Genomic DNA, 25626 nt, shown 5'->3' with positions numbered 1-25626 from the left:
AATTATGCACACCTGATATAGGGTGTTGATGTCATTAGACCACACCCCTTCTCATTACAGAGATGCACATCACCTAATATGCTTAATTGGTAGTAGGCTTTCGAGCCTATACAGCTTGGAGTAAGACAACATGCATAAAGAGGATGATGTGGTCAAAATACTCATTTGCCTAATAATTCTGCACGTAGTGTATACCGGAAATTATTGGCCGTCCTGGTGGATTAATGGGGTCCTTATACAGTTTCGGAATGCAGTAGAATACTGGCAATCTACATTGACTGTTAGTAATATAATGGAATTCTTGCTGGGATAAAATTCCAGACCTCTGGCCTTCTTCGCATAAATGTATCAATTGTTTGTGAAACTCTGTGGTAGGGTCAGTGCGTAAACGTTTATACGTAGTTGTATCGGACAATTGTCTGACACACTCCTGATTGTAATTATCCACATCCCACACTACTATCGCTCCACCCTTATCTGCTGGGCGTATTATTATTTTATGATCTTTTTGCAATTGTTTTATTGCCTGCATCTCTGCTTTTGATAAATTATTTTCTCTATTACTACTTACTTTTATTTTTCTAATTTCGAATTCCACTGCTTGTCTAAAAGCTATCATTTCCTCACTGGTTTCTTGACGTGGGTATTTTACCGATTTGCTTTTTACGTCTGTATGTACATATTTTCTTCCCTCTATTGGGTTTAATCCGCTTGTTATAGGATTTTTGATAAAGTATTTCTTAGGCATAGCTTCCTAATGTATTTTTCTATGCCTATTAACGTATCGAATTTGTTTAATTGATATGAGGGCGCAAATTTAAGACCTTTATTTAATAAGTGAATCTGTGCAGGGGTAAGTGTGGACGTGCTCAAGTTTACAATTGCATCTGAATCTTTCAATTGTAATGGTGTTTGTGTTTTCTTCTGTTTGTGTCCTCTACGTAATTTCCTTTTTCGTGTCTTGGTGGCTTGTATTGTTGTCTCTGTGTGTTCTGGGGTTCCTCGTATCGTGTTCTCGATTGTGGGGTTTTGTATTGTTGGTGAGACTTGTGATAGTGTTGGTCCCGACTCATATCCCTGTGTTTCAAATTGTATCGGTGTATTGGGGACTCTGCTCGTGTTGGATATGGCTGTGGTGATCGTCTTGGTGTTTTCTGTCGTGATCTTACTTTGTGGTGGGGTGGAGTTTGGTCTAAAAAATGGTTCTCTGTGAATATCTCGTATCTATTGGAGGTTGGTATATTAAATTCTGCTTGATCTATACTATGAGTTGTCTCTGGCTCTATAGTTGGTTTTATGTATTGACTACTACTCTTTTTTTTTGTATTTGTTTATTCGGCTCTTTTTTTGCATTCCGAATTTTCTTACTTTTTTTAGAGATTATATTATATTCAATTTTATCAATATTTTTACAAACTCTTTCTTGCCATAATTTATATTCATCATTTTTGGGTAAATTTGACATACTTTCAGTTCTTCTATCTGGATTGTCAATTGTTCCAAAATCTGAGATCTTCTTTTTTATGACCATTTCCATTAATGCAATGGATTGTGTCTGTAGAAAATTATTCCATTCTGTATCGAAATCGATACTATACAGATCATATGCTGGGACTTTGGTCAATAGCAATCCAGTTAGTATTATCCCTTGTATAATATATTGTCTAAGGGCTCTAATCTCCCAACGTTGTTTTAACTGCTTTTGCAGTAAAGTTTCCAATTCTTTAAAAATGTCTGCTATTGATTTCTCATTAGACAGGTTCGTTTGACCTTCCTCATTTTTCTCAAACGGGAAAGTTTCTATTTTCAAACGTTTATTCTCCATGTGGCTCCAAATGTCCATTCTTTGAGACAGAAGGGAGCTCACTCTCAATGGGTGGAAGTATAGGGTTAAAATTCATATATTAGAGAGGGCTCACCAGCTGCTCAAGAGTGGTATGGGTGCTCCTGCAGGAGGATTCACCCAATCCTCTAAAACAATTGAAAAAAGCGGATAAAGTAGTAGGGCACACCACCACTTGATACCACACGAAGAATTGGTATATAAATTATTTATTCCTGAAGATTGTAACATATAATATTATTAAACACAGTAAAATTACTAAAAAATCCTTAAAACATATAACATCCTTAAAATATATGTCATCCAATAGTGGGTTAAATGAAATATTGTAAGAAGCAGTCTCTCTTGAGAGTTTATGGACTCAGACAATGTCTTTGACAGGGGTAAAGCAATTAATCAAGTGAGATTGTTGAGAGGATAGTCACTTGAGTCATGTGTGGTTTTAAATTACCACTGGCCGAAATCGCAACAGTGCCGCTATAGTTTCACTGCCTACTTGCAGACATGAACCGCAATGATTTTACTCACTGTTTCAGGTGATACCGGTTTTGTTTTCTCACTCGTGGCGTCCCACGTATAGTGAAGATTTTGTAGGCTGTGGTGCGATGCGGTTTGACTTGTTGCAGTAATGCTGAACAAACTTTCGAGATCCTCGGTGATCATATGTCGCTGTGCTGTTCTGGAGTTAGCCACTGCTGTGTGTCGGAAGTGACGTGAATTTCTTTTCAAATTTCATGATGACAAGCTCTGTTTTTTTATTCGTTTAAAACATTTATTTCTCATGCAAAAAATATATTAAATCACTATAAATACATATGTTACCTAATATTACCATTGTGTAATATAAAACTAAAACTGGTATCATAAATATATCAGTCGGGACTGCATTTGACTATGTTTCTAAATACCTCTATGTGTCAGAGTTGTATCTTTAATGGTAATGTAGGGCAGACGATAGAGACTGAGAGTGTATATGATATTCGCAGTGCGGTACATCTGCGGTTTTTTGTTTGTACTGCGTTTTCACTACAGTTCACTTCTCTGTCCATATCGATATTGCTGTACATATATCAACTCTCATTTGGATTCTATAGTTGTATATTAATTCTATGTGATCCATAAATATATGTAAAAATATAAGAATATAAATATATCAAATATACAAAAATTATTACAATCAAACTCTAATATATTTCTTAAAAATTAGCAGACATACTGAGAGAATTTATATTTCCCTCTTTTTGTTCTTAATCCTTTCTAGACAGTAGTAAAATTCGGAATGGAATACAGGGTGGAGAACGCAGTAGGGTACAGAGTGCGTTCTCCACCCTGTATTCCATTCCGAATTTTACTACTGTCTAGAAAGGATTAAGAACAAAAAGAGGGAAATATAAATTCTCTCAGTATGTCTGCTAATTTTAAATAAATATATTAGTGTTTGAAATAATTTTTGTATATTTGATACAACTCTGACACATAGAGGTATTTAGAAACATAGTCAAATGCAGTCCCGACTGATATATTTATGATACCAGTTTTAGTTTTAGATTACACAATGGTAATATTAGGTAACATATGTATTTATAGTGATTTAATATATTTTTAACATGAGAAATAAATGTTTTAAACGAATAAAAAAACAGAGCTTGTCATCATGAAATTTGAAAAGAAATTCACGTCACTTCCGATACACAGCAGTGGCTAATTAATTTAGACCACACCTGTTCAGGTATATAAAGACAGATCATTCCCATGGGAAATTCAACCACTGAAGTAGGAGTTGTAGTACACTCCGAAACGCGTATGGTAATTAGGGATGAGCGAACTCGAACTGTATAGTTCGGGTTCGTACCGAATTTTGGGGTGTCCGTGACACGGACCCGAACCCGGACATTTTCGTAAAAGTCCGGGTTCGGGTTCGGTGTTCGTCGCTTTCTTCGCGCTTTTGTGACGCTTTCTTGGCGCTTTTTGAAAGGCTGCAAAGCAGCCAATCAACAAGCGTCATACTACTTGCCCCAAGAGGCCATCACAGCCATGCCTACTATTGGCATGGCTGTGATTGGCCAGAGCACCATGTGACCCAGCCTCTATTTAAGCTGGAGTCACATAGCGCCGCCCGTCACTCTGCTCTGATTAGCGTAGGGAGAGGTTGCGGCTGCGACAGTAGGGCGAGATTAGGCAGATTAACTCCTCCAAAGGACTTGATTAACTGATCGATCTGCAGCTGTGGATCATTGAGCTGCTGATCCTCAATTGCTCACTGTTTTTAGGCTGCCCAGACCGTTTGTCAGTCACATTTTTCTGGGGTGATCGGCGGCCATTTTGTGTCTTGTGGTGCGCCAGCACAAGCTGCGACCAAGTGCATTTAACCCTCAATGGTGTGGTTGTTTTTTGGCTAAAGCCTACATCAGGGTGAAGCTGTCACACCAAGTGCATTTAACCAGCAATAGTCTGTTTATTTTTTGGCCATATACTACATCAGGGGCAAGCTGCGCCCGTCACCAAGTGCATTTAACCCTCAGTAGTGTGGTTGGTCAAGCTATCACACCAAGTGCATTTAACCAGCAATAGTCTGTTCATTTTTTGGCCATATACTAAATCAGGGGCAAGCTGTGCCCGTCACCAAGTGCATTTAACCAGCAATAGTCTGTTCATTTTTTGGCCATATACTACATCAGGGGCAAGCTGCGCCCGTCACCAAGTGCATTTAACCCTCAGTAGTGTGGTTGGTCAAGCTGTGACACCAAGTGCATTTAACCAGCAATAGTCTGTTCATTTTTTGGCCATATACTACATCAGGGGCAAGCTGCGCCCATCACCAAGTGCATTTAACCAGCAATAGTGTGGTTATTTTTTGGCCATATCCCAGTCTAATTCTGTCACTAAATCCATACCGGTCACCCAGCGCCTAAATACTAGGCCTCAAATTTATATCCCGCTAAATCTCTCGTTACCGCTGTCCTGTTGTGGCTGGGAAAGTTATTTAGTGTCCGTCAAAGCACATTTTTTGTTCTGGGTTGAAATACAATTCCCAATTTAGCAATTTAAAAATTTAGTGGTTTCTGCTGTATCAGAGCTATTTGAAATCTATCCCTAAAAGGGTATATAATATTCAAGGTGCACATAGGGACATTCAGAATAACTTCACACACCCGCTACTGTGCATTTCCAAGTCTAATTCTGTCACTAAACCCATACCTGTCACCCAGCGCCTAAATACTAGGCCTCAAATTCATATCCAGCTAAATCTGTCGTTAGTGCTGTAGCTGGGCGAGTTATTTAGTGTCCGTTCAAGCACATTTCTTGTTCTGGGTTGAAATACAATTCCCAATTTAGCAATTTCATAATTTAGTGGTTTCTGCTATATCAGAGCTATTTGAAATCTATCCCTAAAAGGGTAGATCATATTGAAGGTGCACATAGGGACATTCAGAATAACTTCACACACCCGCTACTGTGCATTTCCAAGTCTAATTCTGTCACTAAACCCATACCTGTCACCCAGCGCCTAAATACTAGGCCTCAAATTTATATCCAGCTAAATCTGTCCTTAGTGCTGTAGCTGGGCGAGTTATTTAGTGTCCGTTCAAGCACATTTCTTGTTCTGGGTTGAAATACAATTCCCAATTTAGCAATTTCATAATTTAGTGGTTTCTGCTATATCAGAGCTATTTGAAATCTATCCCTAAAAGGGTAGATCATATTGAAGGTGCACATAGGGACATTCAGAATAACTTCACACACCCGCTACTGTGCATTTCCAAGTCTAATTCTGTCACTAAACCCATACCTGTCACCCAGCGCCTAAATACTAGGCCTCAAATTTATATCCAGCTAAATCTGTCCTTAGTGCTGTAGCTGGGCGAGTTATTTAGTGTCCGTTCAAGCACATTTCTTGTTCTGGGTTGAAATACAATTCCCAATTTAGCAATTTCATAATTTAGTGGTTTCTGCTATATCAGAGCTATTTGAAATCTATCCCTAAAAGGGTAGATCATATTGAAGGTGCACATAGGGACATTCAGAATAACTTCACACACCCGCTACTGTGCATTTCCAAGTCTAATTCTGTCACTAAACCCATACCTGTCACTCAGCGCCTAAATACTAGGCCTCAAATTTATATCCAGCTAAATCTGTCCTTAGTGCTGTAGCTGGGCGAGTTATTTAGTGTCCGTTCAAGCACATTTCTTGTTCTGGGTTGAAATACAATTCCCAATTTAGCAATTTCATAATTTAGTGGTTTCTGCTATATCAGAGCTATTTGAAATCTATCCCTAAAAGGGTATATAATATTCAAGGTGCACATTGGGTCATTCAGAATAACTTCACACACACCCGCTACTGTGTATTTCTAAGTCTAATTCTGTCACTAAACCCATACCTGTCACCCAGCGCCTAAATACTAGGCCTCAAATTTATATCCTGCTAAATCTCTCGTTAACGCTGTCCTGTTGTGGCTGGGAAAGTTATTTAGTGTCCGTCAAAGCACATTTTTTGTTCTGGGTTGAAATACAATTCCCAATTTAGCAATTTCATAATTTAGTGGTTTCTGCTATATCAGAGCTATTTGAAATCTATCCCTAAAAGGGTATATAATATTCAAGGTGCACATTGGGTCATTCAGAATAACTTCACACACACCCGCTACTGTGTATTTCTAAGTCTAATTCTGTCACTAAACCCATACCTGTCACCCAGCGCCTAAATACTAGGCCTCAAATTTATATCCTGCTAAATCTCTCGTTAACGCTGTCCTGTTGTGGCTGGGAAAGTTATTTAGTGTCCGTCAAAGCACATTTTTTGTTCTGGGTTGAAATACAATTCCCAATTTAGCAATTTCATAATTTAGTGGTTTCTGCTATATCAGAGCTATTTGAAATCTATCCCTAAAAGGGTATATAATATTCAAGGTGCACATTGGGTCATTCAGAATAACTTCACACACACCCGCTACTGTGTATTTCTAAGTCTAATTCTGTCACTAAACCCATACCTGTCACCCAGCGCCTAAATACTAGGCCTCAAATTTATATCCTGCTAAATCTCTCGTTAACGCTGTCCTGTTGTGGCTGGGAAAGTTATTTAGTGTCCGTCAAAGCACATTTTTTGTTCTGGGTTGAAATACAATTCCCAATTTAGCAATTTCATAATTTAGTGGTTTCTGCTATATCAGAGCTATTTGAAATCTATCCCTAAAAGGGTATATAATATTCAAGGTGCACATTGGGTCATTCAGAATAACTTCACACACACCCGCTACTGTGTATTTCTAAGTCTAATTCTGTCACTAAACCCATACCTGTCACCCAGCGCCTAAATACTAGGCCTCAAATTTATATCCTGCTAAATCTCTCGTTAACGCTGTCCTGTTGTGGCTGGGAAAGTTATTTAGTGTCCGTCAAAGCACGTTTTTTGTTCTGGGTTGAAATACAATTCCCAATTTAGCAATTTCATAATTTAGTGGTTTCTGCTATATCAGAGCTATTTGAAATCTATCCCTAAAAGGGTATATAATATTCAAGGTGCACATTGGGTCATTCAGAATAACTTCACACACACCCGCTACTGTGTATTTCTAAGTCTAATTCTGTCACTAAACCCATACCTGTCACCCAGCGCCTAAATACTAGGCCTCAAATTTATATCCTGCTAAATCTCTCGTTAACGCTGTCCTGTTGTGGCTGGGAAAGTTATTTAGTGTCCGTCAAAGCACATTTTTTGTTCTGGGTTGAAATACAATTCCCAATTTAGCAATTTCATAATTTAGTGGTTTCTGCTATATCAGAGCTATTTGAAATCTATCCCTAAAAGGGTATATAATATTCAAGGTGCACATTGGGTCATTCAGAATAACTTCACACACACCCGCTACTGTGTATTTCTAAGTCTAATTCTGTCACTAAACCCATACCTGTCACCCAGCGCCTAAATACTAGACCTCAAATTTATATCCTGCTAAATCTCTCGTTAACGCTGTCCTGTTGTGGCTGGGAAAGTTATTTAGTGTCCGTCAAAGCACATTTTTTGTTCTGGGTTGAAATACAATTCCCAATTTAGCAATTTCATAATTTAGTGGTTTCTGCTATATCAGAGCTATTTGAAATCTATCCCTAAAAGGGTATATAATATTCAAGGTGCACATTGGGTCATTCAGAATAACTTCACACACACACGCTTCTGTGCATTTCCAAGTCTAATTCTGTCACTAAATCCATACCGGTCACCCAGCGCCTAAATACTAGGCCTCAAATTTATATCCCGCTGAATTTGAATACAATACATTGGGCCAAATAATATATTTGTTGTTGTGGTGAACCATAACAATGAGAAAAACATCTAGTAAGGGACGCGGACGTGGACATGGTCGTGGTGGTGTTAGTGGACCCTCTGGTGCTGGGAGAGGACGTGGCCGTTCTGCCACATCCACACGTCCTAGTGTACCAACTACCTCAGGTCCCAGTAGCCGCCAGAATTTACAGCGATATATGGTGGGGCCCAATGCCGTTCTAAGGATGGTAAGGCCTGAGCAGGTACAGGCATTAGTCAATTGGGTGGCCGACAGTGGATCCAGCACGTTCACATTATCTCCCACCCAGTCTTCTGCAGAAAGCGCACAGATGGCGCCTGAAAACCAACCCCATCAGTCTGTCACATCACCCCCATGCATACCAGGGAAACTGTCTCAGCCTCAAGTTATGCAGCAGTCTCTTATGCTGTTTGAAGACTCCGCTGGCAGGGTTTCCCAAGGGCATCCACCTAGCCCTTCCCCAGCGGTGAAAGACATAGAATGCACTGACGCACAACCACTTATGTTTCCTGATGATGAGGACATGGGAATACCACCTCAGCATGTCTCTGATGATGACGAAACACAGGTGCCAACTGCTGCGTCTTTCTGCAGTGTGCAGACTGAACAGGAGGTCAGGGATCAAGACTGGGTGGAAGACGATGCAGGGGACGATGAGGTCCTAGACCCCACATGGAATGAAGGTCGTGCCACTGACTTTCACAGTTCGGAGGAAGAGGCAGTGGTGAGACCGAGCCAACAGCGTAGCAAAAGAGGGAGCAGTGGGCAAAAGCAGAACACCCGCCGGCAAGAGACTCCGCCTGCTACTGACCGCCGCCATCTGGGACCGAGCACCCCAAAGGCAGCTTCAAGGAGTTCCCTGGCATGGCACTTCTTCAAACAATGTGCTGACGACAAGACCCGAGTGGTTTGCACGCTGTGCCATCAGAGCCTGAAGCGAGGCATTAACGTTCTGAACCTGAGCACAACCTGCATGACCAGGCACCTGCATGCAAAGCATGAACTGCAGTGGAGTAAACACCTTAAAACCAAGGAAGTCACTCAGGCTCCCCCTGCTACCTCTTCTGCTGCTGCCGCCTCGGCCTATTCTGCTGCTGCCGCCTCGGCCTCTTCCTCCGCCTCTGGAGGAACGTTGGCACCTGCCGCCCAGCAAACAGGGGATGTACCACCAACACCACCACCACCACCTCCGTCACCAAGCGTCTCAACCATGTTACACGCCAGCGTTCAGCTCTCCATCTCACAAACATTTGATAGAAAGCGTAAATTCCCACCTAGCCACCCTCGATCCCTGGCCCTGAATGCCAGCATTTCTAAACTACTGGCCTATGAAATGCTGTCATTTAGGCTGGTGGACACAGACAGCTTCAAACAGCTCATGTCGCTTGCTGTCCCACAGTATGTTGTTCCCAGCCGGCACTACTTCTCCAAGAGAGCCGTGCCTTCCCTGCACAACCAAGTATCCGATAAAATCAAGTGTGCACTGCGCAACGCCATCTGTAGCAAGGTCCACCTAACCACAGATACGTGGACCAGTAAGCACGGCCAGGGACGCTATATCTCCCTAACTGCACACTGGGTAAATGTAGTGGCAGCTGGGCCCCAGGCGGAGAGCTGTTTGGCGCACGTCCTTCCGCCGCCAAGGATCGCAGGGCAACATTCTTTGCCTCCTGTTGCCACCTCCTCCTTCTCGGCTTCCTCCTCCTCTTCTTCCACCTGCTCATCCAGTCAGCCACACACCTTCACCACCAACTTCAGCACAGCCCGGGGTAAACGTCAGCAGGCCATTCTGAAACTCATATGTTTGGGGGACAGGCCCCACACCGCACAGGAGTTGTGGCGGGGTATTGAACAACAGACCGACGAGTGGTTGCTGCCGGTGAGCCTCAAGCCCGGCCTGGTGGTGTGTGATAATGGGCGAAATCTCGTTGCAGCTCTGGGACTAGCCAATTTGACGCACATCCCTTGCTTGGCGCATGTGCTGAATTTGGTGGTGCAGAAGTTCATTCACAACTACCCCGACATGTCAGAGCTGCTGCATAAAGTGCGGGCCGTCTGTTCGCGCTTCCGGCGTTCACATCCTGCTGCTGCTCGCCTGTCTGCGCTACAGCGTAACTTCGGCCTTCCCGCTCACCGCCTCATATGCGACGTGCCCACCAGGTGGAACTCCACCTTGCACATGCTGGACAGACTGTGCGAGCAGCAGCAGGCCATAGTGGAGTTTCAGCTGCAGCACGCACGGGTCAGTCGCACTACAGAACAGCACCACTTCACCACCAATGACTGGGCCTCCATGCGAGACCTGTGTGCCCTGTTGCGCTGTTTCGAGTACTCCACCAACATGGCCAGTGGCGATGACACCGTTATCAGCGTTACAATACCACTTCTATGTCTCCTTGAGAAAACACTTAGGGCGATGATGGAAGAGGAGGTGGCCCAGGAGGAGGAGGAGGAGGAGGAGGAAGAGGGGTCATTTTTAGCACTTTCAGGCCAGTCTCTTCGAAGTGACTCAGAGGGAGGTTTTTGGCAACAGCAGAGGCCAGGTACAAATGTGGCCAGCCAGGGCCCACTACTGGAGGACGAGGAGGACGAGGATGAGGAGGAGGTGGAGGAGGATGAGGATGAAGCATGGTCACAGCGGGGTGGCACCCAACGCAGCTCGGGTCCATCACTGGTGCGTGGCTGGGGGGAAAGGCAGGACGATGACGATACGCCTCCCACAGAGGACAGCTTGTCCTTACCCCTGGGCAGCCTGGCACACATGAGCGACTACATGCTGCAGTGCCTGCGCAACGACAGCAGAGTTGCCCACATTTTAACCTGTGCGGACTACTGGGTTGCCACCCTGCTGGATCCACGCTACAAAGACAATGTGCCCACCTTACTTCCTGCACTGGAGCGTGATAGGAAGATGCGCGAGTACAAGCGCACGTTGGTAGACGCGCTACTGAGAGCATTCCCAAATGTCACAGGGGAACAAGTGGAAGCCCAAGGCCAAGGCAGAGGAGGAGCAAGAGGTCGCCAAGGCAGCTGTGTCACGGCCAGCTCCTCTGAGGGCAGGGTTAGCATGGCAGAGATGTGGAAAACTTTTGTCAACACGCCACAGCTAACTGCACCACCACCTGATACGCAACGTGTTAGCAGGAGGCAACATTTCACTAACATGGTGGAACAGTACGTGTGCACACCCCTCCACGTACTGACTGATGGTTCGGCCCCATTCAACTTCTGGGTCTCTAAATTGTCCACGTGGCCAGAGCTAGCCTTTTATGCCTTGGAGGTGCTGGCCTGCCCGGCAGCCAGCGTTTTGTCTGAACGTGTATTCAGCACGGCAGGGGGCGTCATTACAGACAAACGCAGCCGCCTGTCTACAGCCAATGTGGACAAGCTGACGTTCATAAAAATGAACCAGGCATGGATCCCACAGGACCTGTCCGTCCCTTGTCCAGATTAGACATTAACTACCTCCCCATAACCATATATTATTGGACTCCAGGGCACTTCCTCATTCAATCCTATTTTTATTTTCATTTTACCATTATATTGCGAGGCTACCCAAAGTTGAATGAACCTCTCCTCTGCCTGTGTGCTAGGCCTAAATATATGCCAATGGACTGTTGCAGTGGTGGCTGACATGAAGCCTGATTCTCTGCTATGACATGCAGACTAATTCTCTGCTGACATGAAGCCAGATTGTCTGTTACGGGACCTCTCTCCTCTGCCTGGGTGCTGGGCCTAAATTTATGACAATGGACTGTTGCAGTGGTGGCTGACGTGAAGCCTGATTCTCTGCTATGACATGCAGACTGATTCTCTGCTGACATGAAGCCAGATTGTCTGTTACGGGACCTCTCTTCTCTGCCTGTGTGCTAGGCCTAAATATATGCCAATGGACTGTTGCAGTGGTGGGTGACGTGAAGCCTCATTCTCTGCTATGACATGCAGACTGATTCTCTGCTGACATGAAGCCAGATCGTCTGTTACGGGACCTCTCTGCTCTGCCTGTGTGCTAGGCCTAAATATATGCCAATGGACTGTTGCAGTGGTGGGTGACGTGAAGCCTCATTCTCTGCTATGACATGCAGACTGATTCTCTGCTGTCATGAAGCCAGATTGTCTGTTACGGGACCTCTCTGCTCTGCCTGTGTGCTAGGCCTAAATATATGCCAATGGACTGTTGCAGTGGTGGGTGACGTGAAGCCTCATTCTCTGCTATGACATGCAGACTGATTCTCTGCTGACATGAAGCCAGATTGTCTGTTACGGGACCTCTCTCCTCTGCCTGTGTGCTAGGCCTAAATATATGCCAATGGACTGTTGCAGTGGTGGCTGACGTGAAGCCTCATTCTCTGCTATGACATGCAGACTGATTCTCTGCTGACATGAAGCCAGATCGTCTGTTACGGGACCTCTCTGCTCTGCCTGTGTGCTAGGCCTAAATATATGCCAATGGACTGTTGCAGTGGTGGGTGACGTGAAGCCTCATTCTCTGCTATGACATGCAGACTGATTCTCTGCTGTCATGAAGCCAGATTGTCTGTTACGGGACCTCTCTGCTCTGCCTGTGTGCTAGGCCTAAATATATGCCAATGGACTGTTGCAGTGGTGGGTGACGTGAAGCCTCATTCTCTGCTATGACATGCAGACTGATTCTCTGCTGACATGAAGCCAGATTGTCTGTTACGGGACCTCTCTCCTCTGCCTGTGTGCTAGGCCTAAATATATGCCAATGGACTGTTGCAGTGGTGGCTGACGTGAAGCCTCATTCTCTGCTATGACATGCAGACTAATTCTCTGCTGACATGAAGCCAGATTGTCTGTTACGGGACCTCTCTCCTCTGCCTGGGTGCTGGGCCTAAATTTATGACAATGGACTGTTGCAGTGGTGGCTGACGTGAAGCCTGATTCTCTGCTATGACATGCAGACTGATTCTCTGCTGACATGAAGCCAGATCCTCTGTTACGGGACCTCTCTCCTCTGCCTGGGTGCTGGGCCTAAATTTATGACAATGGACTGTTGCAGTGGTGGCTGACGTGAAGCCTGATTCTCTGCTATGACATGCAGACTGATTCTCTGCTGTCATGAAGCCAGATTGTCTGTTACGGGACCTCTCTGCTCTGCCTGTGTGCTAGGCCTAAATATATGCCAATGGACTGTTGCAGTGGTGGGTGACGTGAAGCCTCATTCTCTGCTATGACATGCAGACTGATTCTCTGCTGACATGAAGCCAGATTGTCTGTTACGGGACCTCTCTCCTCTGCCTGTGTGTGTGCTGGGCCTAAATATATGCCAATGGACTGTTGCAGTGGTGGCTGACGTGAAGCCTCATTCTCTGCTATGACATGCAGACTAATTCTCTGCTGACATGAAGACAGATTCTCTGTTACGGGACCTCCCTCCTCTGCCTGGGTGCTGGGCCTAAATATATGCCAATGGACTGTTGCAGTGGTGGCTGACGTGAAGCCTCATTCTCTGCTATGACATGCAGACTAATTCTCTGCTGACATGAAGACAGATTCTCTGTTACGGGACCTCCCTCCTCTGCCTGGGTGCTGGGCCTAAATATATGCCAATGGACTGTTGCAGTGGTGGCTGACGTGAAGCCTCATTCTCTGCTATGACATGCAGACTGATTCTCTGCTGACATGAAGACAGATTCTCTGTTACGGGACCTCTCTCCTCTGCCTGTGTGTGTGCTGGGCCTAAATATATGCCAATGGACTGTTGCAGTGGTGGCTGACGTGAAGCCTCATTCTCTGCTATGACATGCAGACTGATTCTCTGCTGACATGAAGCCAGATTCTCTGTTACGGGACCTCTCTCCTCTGCCTGTGTGTGTGCTGGGCCTAAATATATGCCAATGGACTGTTGCAGTGGTGGCTGACGTGAAGCCTCATTCTCTGCTATGACATGCAGACTGATTCTCTGCTGACATGAAGCCAGATTCTCTGTTACGGGACCTCTCTCCTCTGCCTGTGTGTGTGCTGGGCCTAAATATATGCCAATGGACTGTTGCAGTGGTGGCTGACGTGAAGCCTCATTCTCTGCTATGACATGCAGACTAATTCTCTGCTGACATGAAGACAGATTCTCTGTTACGGGACCTCTCTCCTCTGCCTGTGTGTGTGCTGGGCCTAAATATATGCCAATGGACTGTTGCAGTGGTGGCTGACGTGAAGCCTCATTCTCTGCTATGACATGCAGACTGATTCTCTGCTGACATGAAGCCAGATTCTCTGTTACGGGACCTCTCTCCTCTGCCTGTGTGTGTGCTGGGCCTAAATATATGCCAATGGACTGTTGCAGTGGTGGCTGACGTGAAGCCTCATTCTCTGCTATGACATGCAGACTGATTCTCTGCTGACATGAAGCCAGATTCTCTGTTACGGGACCTCTCTCCTCTGCCTGTGTGTGTGCTGGGCCTAAATATATGCCAATGGACTGTTGCAGTGTTGGCTGACGTGAAGCCTCATTCTCTGCTATGACATGCAGACTAATTCTCTGCTGACATGAAGACAGATTCTCTGTTACGGGACCTCCCTCCTCTGCCTGGGTGCTGGGCCTAAATATATGCCAATGGACTGTTGCAGTGGTGGCTGACGTGAAGCCTCATTCTCTGCTATGACATGCAGACTAATTCTCTGCTGACATGAAGACAGATTCTCTGTTACGGGACCTCTCTCCTCTGCCTGGGTGCCGGGGCCTAAATATCTGAGAATGGACTGTTCCAGTGGTGGGTGACGGGAAGCCAGATTCTCTGCTATGGAACCTCTCTCCAATTGATTTTGGTTAATTTTTATTTATTTAATTTTTATTTTAATTCATTTCCCTATCCACATTTGTTTGCAGGGGATTTACCTACATGTTGCTGCCTTTTGCAGCCCTCTAGCTCTTTCCTGGGCTGTTTTACAGCCTTTTTAGTGCCGAAAAGTTCGGGTCCCCATTGACTTCAATGGGGTTCGGGTTCGGGACGAAGTTCGGATCGGGTTCGGATCCCGAACCCGAACATTTCCGGGATGTTCGGCCGAACTTCTCGAACCCGAACATCCAGGTGTTCGCTCAACTCTAATGGTAATTAATCCTATGAGGAAAAAAGCACGGAACCTGAGGATATAAAGCGCTTCAAGAAAGGGATCAGTGTTTTTTCGCTTTGATATAAAGAAAAGCTGGATACCTGCTGTTTTATCTTGAGATCACTCTCCCTGGTGTAAACTAATCTTGCGGACTTGAACTAAACCGCAGTGAAGATATCTGTTACCAGGCTATCTCCAGAACAGCACAGCGACATATGATCACCGAGGATCCCGAAAGTTTGTTCAGCATTACCGCAACAAGTCAAACCGTATCGCACCGCAGCCTACAAAATCTTCACTATACGTGGGACGCCACGAGTGAGAAAACAAAACCGGTATCACCTGAAACAGTGAGTAAAATAATCGCGGTTCATGTCTGCAAGTAGGCAGTGAAACTATAGCGGCGATTTCGGCCAGTGGTAATTTAAAACCATACATGACTCAAGTGACTATCCTCTCAACAATCTCACTTGATTAATTGCTTTACCCCTGTCAAAGACATTGTCTGAGTCCATTAACTCTCAAGAGAGACTGCTTCTTACAATATTTCATTTAACCCAGAATTTGTATTATGGCAAGAAAAAAGCAGCCAAGTAAAGAAAAACAAGTGGCCATCATTACTTTAAGAAATGAAGGTCAGTCAGTCCGAAAAATTGGGAAAACTTTGAAAGTGTCCCCAAGTGCAGTCACAAAAACCATCAAGCGCTACAAAGAAACTTGCTCACATGCGGACCGCCCCAGGAAAGGAAAACCAAGAGTCACCTCTGCTGCGGAGGATAAGTTCATCCGAGTCACCAGCCTCAGAAATCGCAGGATAACAGCAGCTCAGATTAGAGACCAGGTCAATGCCACACAGAGTTCTAGCAGCAGACACATCTCTAGAACAACTGTTAAGAGAATACTGTGTGAATCAGGCCTTAATGGTAGAATATCTGCTAGGAAACCACTGCTAAGGACAGGCAACAAGCAGAAGAGACTTGTTTGGGCTAAAGAACACAAGGAATGGACATTAGACCAGTGGAAATCTGTGCTTTGGTCTGATGAGTCCAAATTTGAGATCTTTGGTTCCAACCACCGTGTCTTTGTGCGACGCAGAAAAGGTGAACTGATGGACTCTACATGCCTGGTTCCCACCGTGAAAAATGGAGGAGGAGGTGTGATGGTGTGGGGGTGCTTTGCTGGTGACACTGTTGGGGATTTATTCAAAATTGAAGGCATACTGAACAGGCATGGCTACCACAGCATCTTGCAGCGGCATGCTATTCCATCCAGTTTGCGTTTAGTTGGACCATCATTTATTTTTCAACAGGACAATGACCCCAAACACACCTCCAGGCTGTGAAAGGGCTATTTGACCATGAAGGAGACTGATGGGGTGCTGCGCCAGATGACCTGGCCTCCACAGTCACCGGACCTGAACCCAATCGAGATGGTTGGGGTGAGCTGGACCGCAGAGTGAAGGCAAAAGGGCCAACAAGTGCCAAGCATCTCTGGTAACTCCTTCAAGACTGTTGGAAGACCATTTCAGGTGACTACCTCTTGAAGCTCATCAAGAGAATGCCAAGAGTGTGCAAAGCAGTAATCAAAGCGAGAGGTGGCTACTTTGAAGAACCTAGAATATGACATATTTTCAGTTGTTTCACACTTTTTTGTTATGTATATAATTCCACATGTGTTAATTCATAGTTTTGATGCCTTCAGTGTGAATCTACAATTTTCATAGTCATAAAAATAAAGAAAACTCTTTGAATGAGAAGGTGTGTCCAAACTTTTGGTCTGTACTGTATGTCATTTCCCGTCAAAAAATTACTTGCTGGTTGAATAAAAGTAACTTTAAGTCAAAATTTGCCAGGGGTATGAATAATTATGGGCAGCACTGTAAGTGCAGTTCTCAAGAATCTGCTTTTTTTTTTCTTCTCTGGATTCAAAGGACTGAGCTGACCTCAAGACTTCTCCTAATTAGATAGCAACACCCTAATTACTCACATGTGCAACACCCTGGAGAAGGAAGAAAAAAAAAAATAATCACAGTATACTCTCAGCTGCTATGAAATAAACCTGGCAGCAAAAGCAAGTCACAGTGAATAAACTAGACTAGACTACTAAAATATAATAAAACTAATGCAGTGAATTCCCCTTATATCTCCACATTTTTCTCAAATATGTGCCAAATGACACCAATAGCAGATGTTCCCGTTCGAACTAACACATCGCAAACTGATATCGCAGTCCACTTTCACATTACTTCATTCACATTTTTCTCCATCTCTCTCTTATGAATCACAAGCTACTATTCATAAAAATACTCTGATCACATGACTAGAATAGATCCACAGAGCTTTATACAACTCCCCATTCATAAATGTCCCCACTATGTATCCCCACCCCCTCTCATTTATTGTTCAAATCACGTGTTCTCCTCCAACCAATAGGGAATTACTACTGTCTTCTACTCCTCACATAGTAGAAGATATGCCTTATATTCTGCTACTTTTGTGAGTATAATAAATGCCAATTTATTTTACTGTGATGGAGGTTCTTCACTATTTTGCGCCATTCTTGGCATCCGCAGAAAGATCGATTCGTGAATTGCAAATTTCCCGTGGGCCATTGATGTTTGCCAGTTTGGGCCATTCATTAATGTTTGCCTGTTTGTCAACGTGGTTGCTGAGTTAATCCAGTGAAGGATCTCTTCTGTGAATTGGGAGCAGCGCGGTCCTATATTAAGACTTATTTACTCATTGTGTGAAAGAAACCCACTTCACTCTGGGACCTGCAGCGCTATTGAAAGTCATCGTGACTGAGACTTTCTTTTATTTGAGACCATGTCTCCTGTCCCCTGGCCAACCAGATTTATCAGCATCTGTTCCAGGACGTGAAGTAGTGGAATGACATCATTTATACCGTAGTCCTGGCAACTGACAAAGTGGCCTCCTCAAAGGGCCTGAGCAAACGGTTGGTGTCACGCCACTGGCTTACGTTAAAGTTACACAGGAAGTGCTCCTGTCCACCTGCATCATCAATAATTTGTTTACGGCCTTCTTTTGCTCATATATTCGGTCCAACATGTGGAGGGTGGAGTTCCAATGGGTGGAAACATCGTATATCAGGCGATGTTGTGGAATGCTATTCTGCCTTTGCAGATGGCACTATGATACTGGGACATGTGGGGAGGAGGAGAGAGGCACTTGATACTGGCACATGATGGGGGGGCATCTATGGGGACACTCACTGGCACAGTATTGGGGGGCATTATGGGGTCCCTTTTTACTGGCACATTATTGGGGGGCACTATGGGGGCATCTACTGAGGCCACAAAGAAGGGGTATTTTATATGGGGGGCTCTGTGTGGTACTAGTATTATCAGGGGGTTTATCTGTTTCTACAGTATAGTATAGGGGAGCACAACGGCACAGTATTGGGGGTAGTAGGATGATTTGTCCAAAAGATGCGAGAATGATGGAAAAGTAGTAAACTAAGATTTTGTCAAACTGCAGAGATAAAAAATGGCTGAAAACTGGTGGTCTGATCTGAAGGTCTGAAAGGAGAAGATGAGGAAAGAGAACATCTACGTCAAAAAGACGTCATTGGATGTAAGAGGTATGTGGCGTTGTATTACCCTGTATTTCATTTTTTTTTTCAAATCCAAATCCGAATACTTTGTTAAAAAAGGACTCTTTATTTTTTCTTATTAAAAGAATATTGCGTTTAGATCACTTTGTTTCTTACACCGTTTACACAATTCTTGTGTACAGGATTTGAATCCGGATTCGAAAAACATTGGATTCGTCCCACCTCTACCATATTTAACCAGCTGAGCTCCCCTAGCTTAAACCCCCTTAATGACAAGACTACTTTTTACAATTCTGCACTACACTACTTTCACGGTTTATTGCTCGGTCATACAACTTGCCACCCAAATTAATTTTACCTCCCTTTCTTCTCACTAATAGAGCTTTCATTTGGTGGTATTTCATTGCTGCTGACATTTTTACTTTTTTTTATATTAATCGAAATTTACAGAAATTTCTGCAAAAAAACGTAATTTTTCACTTTCGGTTGTAAAATTTTTAATTTTAAACTACATTTCTATATACATTTTTCTCTAAATTTATTGTTCTACATGTCTTTGATTTAAAAAAAAATGCAATACGTGCATATTTATTGGTTTGGGTAAAAGTTATAGCGTTTACAAACTATGGTGCAAAAATGAGAATTTCCACATTTTGAAGCAGCTCTGACTTTCTGAGCACCTGTCATGTTTCCTGAGGTTCTACAATGCCCAGACAGTAGAAACACCCCACAAATGACCCCATTTCAGAAAGTAAACACCCTAAGGTATTCGCTGATGGGCATAGTGAGTTCATGGAAGTTTTTATTTTTTGTCACAAGTTAGCGGAAAATGTTTTTTTAGTTTTTTTTTTTTTTTTACAAAAAATAAAATTTTACATGAACTAACCATACCCCTGACGGAATACCTTGGGGTGTCTTCTTTCCAAAATGGGGTCACTTGTGGGGTATTTATACTGCCCTGGCATTTTAGGGGCCCTAAAGCGTGAGAAATAGTTTGGAATCCAAATTCGTAAAAATGCCCTGTGAAATTCTGAAAGTACTCATTGGAAATTGGGCCCCTTTGCGCATCTTGGCATGTGGTATCGCTGTACTCAGAAGAAGTAGGGCAATGTGTTTTGGGGTGTATTTTTACATATACCCATGCTGGGTGAGAGAAATATCTCTCTAAAAGTCAACTTTTCCCATTTTTTCATACAAAGTTGTCATTATAGAGAGATATTTCTCTCACCCAGCATGGTTATTTGTAAAAAGACACCCCAAAACACATTGCCCAACTTATCCTGAGTACAGCGATACCACATGTGTGACACTTTTCTGCAGCCAAGATGCGCAAAGGGGCCCAATTTCCTTTTAGGAGGGCATTTTTAGACATTTGGATTCCAGACTTCTTCTCACGCTTTAGGGCCCCTAAAATGCCAGGGCAGTATAAATACCCCACATGTGACCCCATTTTGGAAAGAAGACACCCCAAGGTATTCTGTGAGGGGCATGGCGAGTTCATAGAAGTTTTTTGTTTTGGCACAAGTTAGCGGAAATAGAATTTTTTTTTTTTTCTCACAAAGTCTCCCTTTCCGCTAACTTGTGACAAAAAGTTCAATCTTTCATGGACTCACTATGCCCCTCAGCGAATACCTTGGGGTGTCTTCTTTCCGAAATGGGGTCATTTGTGGGGTATTTATACTGCCCTGGCATTTTAGGGGCCCTAAAGTGTGAGAAAAAGTCTGGAATATAAATGTCTAAAATTTTTTACGCATTTGGATTTCGTAAGGGGTATGGTGAGTTCATGTGAGATTTAATTTTTTGTCACAAGTTAGTGGAATATGAGACTTTGTAAGAAAAAACAAAAAAAACAAAAAACCCCCAAAAAATATTTCCGCTAACTTGTGCCCAAATTTTTTTTAAATCTTCTATGAACTCGCCATGCCCCTCAAAAGTGATCTTTTTATAGCGCCACAGCGATTTTACGGTGTTTTTGCAGTGATCAGAAAAAAAAATATTCTGTCACTGCGGTGGGGCGGACTGAAGGCAAGTGTGCGCACAAGATCAGGCCTGATCGGGCGAACACTGCGTTTTTTGTAGAGCCTATAGAACATGTCCTATTCTTGTCCTCAATTGCAGACAAGAAAAGGCATTTTCTATATAGTTCTGGCAATGTGCGGATCCGCAAAATGTGGAAAGCACATTGCCGGTGTCCGTGATTTGCGGATCTGCGGTGTCTGTGATTCGCGGATCTGCAAAACACGTACGGACGTCTGAATGGAGCCTTACAGGGGGGTGATCAATGACAGGGGGATGATCAGGGAGTCTATATGGGGTGATCACCCCCCTGTAAGGCTCCATTCAGACGTCCGTATGTGATTTTTTGCGGATCCGTGGATCCGCAAAACACATACAGACGTCTGAATGGAGCCTTACAGGGGGGTGATCAATGACAGGGGGTTAATCAGGGAGTCTATATGGGGTGATCACCCCCCTGTCATTGATCACCCCCCTGTTAGGCTCCATTCAGACGTGCGTATGTGTTTTGCGGATCCGCAAAACACATACGGACTTCTGAATGGAGCCTTACAGGGGGTGATCAATGACAGGGGAGTGGTCAGGGAGTCTATATGGGGTGATCACTCCCCTGTAAGGCTCCATTCAGATGTCTGTATGTGTTTTGCGGATCCATGGATCCGCGGATCCGCAAAACACATACGGACGTCTGAATGGAGACTTACAGGGGATGATCAATGACAGGGGGGTGATTAGGGAGTCTATATGGGGTGATCACCCCCCTGTCATTGATCACCCCCCTTTAAGGCTCCATTCAGACGTCCGTATGTGTTTTGCGGATCCGCGGATCCGCAAAACACATACGGACGTCTGAATGGAGCCTTACAGGGGGGTGATCAATGACAGGGGGGTTAACAGGGAGTCTATTATGGGGTGATCAGGGGTTAATAAGGGGTTAATAAGTGACAGGGGGGTGTAGTGTACTGGTGCTTGGTGCTACATTACAGAGCTGCCTGTCTCCTCTGGTGGTCGATCCAAGCAAAAGGGACCACCAGAGGACCAGGTAGCAGGTATATTAGATGCTGTTATCAAAACAGCATCTAATATACCTTTTAAGGGTTAAAAAAAAATCGCATCTACAGCCTGCCAGCGAACGATCGCCGCTGGCAGGCTGTAGATGCACTAATTTACCTGCCGATCCTGTGAACGCGCGCGCCTGTGTGCGCGCGTTCACAGGAAATCTCGCAAGAGAACGCGCCGGGGCGTTCAGGAGGAATTACAGGGCCGGAGGTATCCTGGTAGGGAAAAGCTGGTCTACGGTGATAATATGATAATATGAACAATGGGGGTTCTACAAAAGAGCTATTGTGGGGCAAAGTTCATATTCGTGTTTACACACGTGTTTTAAAATGAATGCTTTCCCCTTTTATAAACAAGTAAATAATGACACGATGCTGTGGGGCCGGTATGCAATTTTTTCCATGGCTGGTTTTTATCCCCAGTCCGGCCCTGGTCGCTACAACCCACCCCCACCCCCCTTATTCTGCTGCTGCCTCTGCCAGCTCTTGAAGCATTTTGGCCACTGCCCATTGCCTTAAAAGGGCCTGGCACCTGTCTATTGGACATACTGTACTGTAACAATAACTGTAAGAGTAAAATTGCAGTAGTGTCAGGTACAATTTCACCCCCAAAACAAGGATGAATGGATGTACTTATATATAAAAGAATGTGAGCACCCTAAAATCTCTAGTATCAGTCTGCAATTTTACCCCAAATGCACAATTAAAGATTAGAGTATTGAATTGTGTGAAAAAGGTGAACACCCGAAAACTTGAAGTATCAGGTCGCAATTTCACCCCAGAATAAAGGATGAATGGATGCACTTATATATAAAGGAATGTGGACACCCCAAAAATTGTAGTATCAGGCCGCAATTTTACCCCACATACACATCTAAGGATTAACAGATTTACTTATGTATAAAAGAATGTAAACACCCTAAAATCTGTAGTATCAGGCCGCAATTTCACACCAATTACATAATTAAGGAGGATTAAATCATGTATAAAAGAACATTAACACCCCAAAATCTGTAGTATCAGACGCAATTTCACCTCAATAATAGATTCAAGGATTAATGGAATTTCTTATTAATGTTTATTTCATATAGCTATTTACTTCCACACATCCACACATTTTTCTATCTGGTGTAGGATGTCTTTTTGTGGTACTTGTGGTCCGCCCACTGCGGGCATCCTCCACTGAATGCACTTTTGCTGGGGATCGCCATTAGCAACAGGTCACAAGTGCAGGATTTACCCCCCCGGTATAGATGCTCAACTGCATATGGGGTTGAGCACTTCCTGCCTTTTAACACCACGCCATTTTTTGCAGTTTGTAGATTAATGGAATTACTTGTGTATAAAAGAATTCAAACAACCTAGAATCCATAGTATTAGAACACTTTTTAACCCCAATTAGTGCAGCAAGGTGTAATAAAATTGCTTCTATTAGCCAATCTTTACATTGTTCAATTGGCACCTGTTCACTCACTGTTGCAATAGTGTGGAAAATGCCTCCCTATAATATCCCTACACTATCTCTAAGCCAATAATAGACAGGGTAAACTCACTAGAACATGTGCTGGTGCTCAGCCTGCTATAACCACTTATCTTCAATAAATAATCATAAACAGATGGCTGACTCACAGCTGTGAGCTAGCCATCTGTTTATAACTATCTCTAAGCTGTCCCTGAACTGCTCAACAGTAATATTTTGTGAATAAAGTATTTCCTCATCACTGTCCTTAGTGCCTGTAAGGTCTCTCCCTGCAATGAGTTCACTGGAAAATGGTGGAGACCATGCAGGAGAAGAGTTTTTTTAGGCCTGTGACATCACAGGGGCTGGCTATCCACTGAATGGCTGGCTGGCTGGCTGACATTATGGGTGATCCCTCATTCCTGGGCTTCTTACGTCCTCTTTCTAACATGTCCAGCAGCCATTTTAGAAAAAATCTGATTTATTACCACAAAGTGCAAGGAAATTTGACTTATCATTTTTTTCATGAAATTCGGATTGAGTTCCACTTTGTCAACTTGCTCAACTCTAGAACTGATAAAAGAGGAGAGAAAAGCAGTCATGGGGCAGTCTCTGAGTAACACAAGAAGAAAATCCCCAACCCACCCCCTAGTTGAAAACCCACTCTTCCAACCCCAACTGCTCTTGTGCCCTACAAGTGGAAGATCCTTTTTCTGCCATCTGCTTTTCCTCCTTTTTCACATCATCTAATACTGATGATATGTCATCAGAAATATCCGTCTCCTCCTCTCTCTTCATCTTCTTTTCTTTTCTTGGACATGGAGACCGCAAAGGATGAGATGGTCATCATTGAGACCTGGTGCATAAAAAAAAAAGGATTTCCCTATTTCATAGTCAACTAAATGGATAGCAAGGAACTGTAGTACCAACAACTTGGCCAGGTGCATGTTCAGCTTCTGCACCTTTTGATGAGTGTACACATACTGCAGTCTATTTGCAATCGATTGCTGTCAAAACAATTGACTTTCATAGTCAACTACATGGACAGGGAGGGACTGTAGTACCCGCAACTTGGCCAGGTCCACGTTTAGCTTCTGCACTGTTGGATGATACTGTTGTCTTTTTGCTATCACCTCAGTGATCAATTGCTGTCGAAACAAGTGGAAAAGGAGGAGGAGGAGCATCAGGAGCAATAGACAACATTGAAGTCGATGGGAAGGAACAACAGTTTCCTTCTGCTGACGTTGATGAGCCCTGACTGCTGGAGCTGGGGTGCAGGCTGATGGGAGATGTAGCGTTTGCTGCATCAGGCTGTAACACTAAATGAGTCACTCAGTTTTTCCCACACCACTTTATGGTGACACTCCATGTGTTGATGCAGGGCCATTGTGTCAACATTAGGACCCTGGCCGTGCCTCACCTTCTGTCCACACATACTGGATACCGCTATGTGGTAATGTCCCCCAGTGACTTGGAGAAAAATTCCCACACTGGTGAGTATGACATTTTCTCTCCACCACTTCAAGATCCCTGTCTGCTGCTTTTATGAACCTGTGCACTGCTAGTGTGTTCATCAAAGGTAGTCCCCCAAGTAGAAGACAGTGTACCCCTCATGCTTTTGGCTAAAGGTCTCCCATTCCTTCCACCCTGCTGTCTCAGAGGAACATGCCTGACCTCTCGCAACATGTGCTCCCACCCGACTGTCTTTATTGGCAGTTGCACACCTACAGGAGTCCACAGCTGACCTCTCCTCCAAGTCTGTGGTGGCCTGTAATTGCTGACTATCCTCAAGAAGCTCATCCTCGCTGAAAAGCAGAGCAGAGCCGGAGGCATACATTTCTTGGCTAGCAGAAGAAACAGCAAAAGCACGAGGCAGGTTCATGACAGGTAAGCACATAGAGGCAGTTCCTGGGCCATGCCAACTAAGAGTGGTGTAAAATAAACCCATTAATTCCTGGCTGTGTGTATCTGTTGAGATGATGTTGAAGAGTAAGACAAGCATTCCAGTACAGCCAGTGGCGTTGCTAGGGCTGGTGTCACCCAGTGCGGTAGAAAATGGTGTCACCCCCCCAAGTCCCGCCCTCAAAGCTTAGAGCCCCAGCACCCCCTTTCCCCCCTGGCAGAAGCTCACCTAGGTCAGGTGCACCAAATGCTGTTCAATTTTTTCTGGTGACCACTTCTTTGTGTGGTCGTTGTGTTTTGACCTGTGTGGACGAGTCATGTAGGGGACTTCTATCAAGCCCTGCCCTGCCGCCGCCGCGCCGCTTGCAGCGTCCCACTAGTGACCGTGGGC

This window comes from Bufo gargarizans, chromosome 10 (assembly GCF_014858855.1).
Source record: "Bufo gargarizans isolate SCDJY-AF-19 chromosome 10, ASM1485885v1, whole genome shotgun sequence".
Lineage (NCBI taxonomy): Eukaryota > Metazoa > Chordata > Amphibia > Anura > Bufonidae > Bufo > Bufo gargarizans.
This window is presented reverse-complemented; position numbering follows the sequence as displayed.